Source organism: Athene cunicularia (genome assembly GCF_003259725.1).
Source record: "Athene cunicularia isolate RWA chromosome 4 unlocalized genomic scaffold, athCun1 chr4_part2, whole genome shotgun sequence".
Classification (NCBI taxonomy): Eukaryota; Metazoa; Chordata; class Aves; order Strigiformes; family Strigidae; genus Athene; species Athene cunicularia.
This window is the reverse complement of record NW_020799099.1, coordinates 8,282,768-8,283,046: the sequence shown is the minus strand read 5'-3', so window position 1 is coordinate 8,283,046 and position 279 is coordinate 8,282,768.

Below are 279 nucleotides of genomic sequence, written 5' to 3'. Positions count from 1 at the left end.
CCAGCCGCCTCTCCGTGCTCCCTGCTGCACGGCGGTGCTCGGCGCTGCACCCAGGGCAAACCCGCCTCCTGCCGCGCCGAGCCTCTGCGCCTCCTCCTCCTCCTCCTCCTCCTTCGCGGCCGGGCCGCCACCCCCCGGTTGCCTTTGCCCGGGGTGGCGGCCCATGGGGCTGCGTGGTTGGGGTGACAGCGGTGAGGAACGGCGGCGGTGAAGGAGAGAAGCAGGGGAGAGGGGGTGGAGGAGCCTGCTAGCGCTCTTGAAAGTGCGGGGCTGATTTGC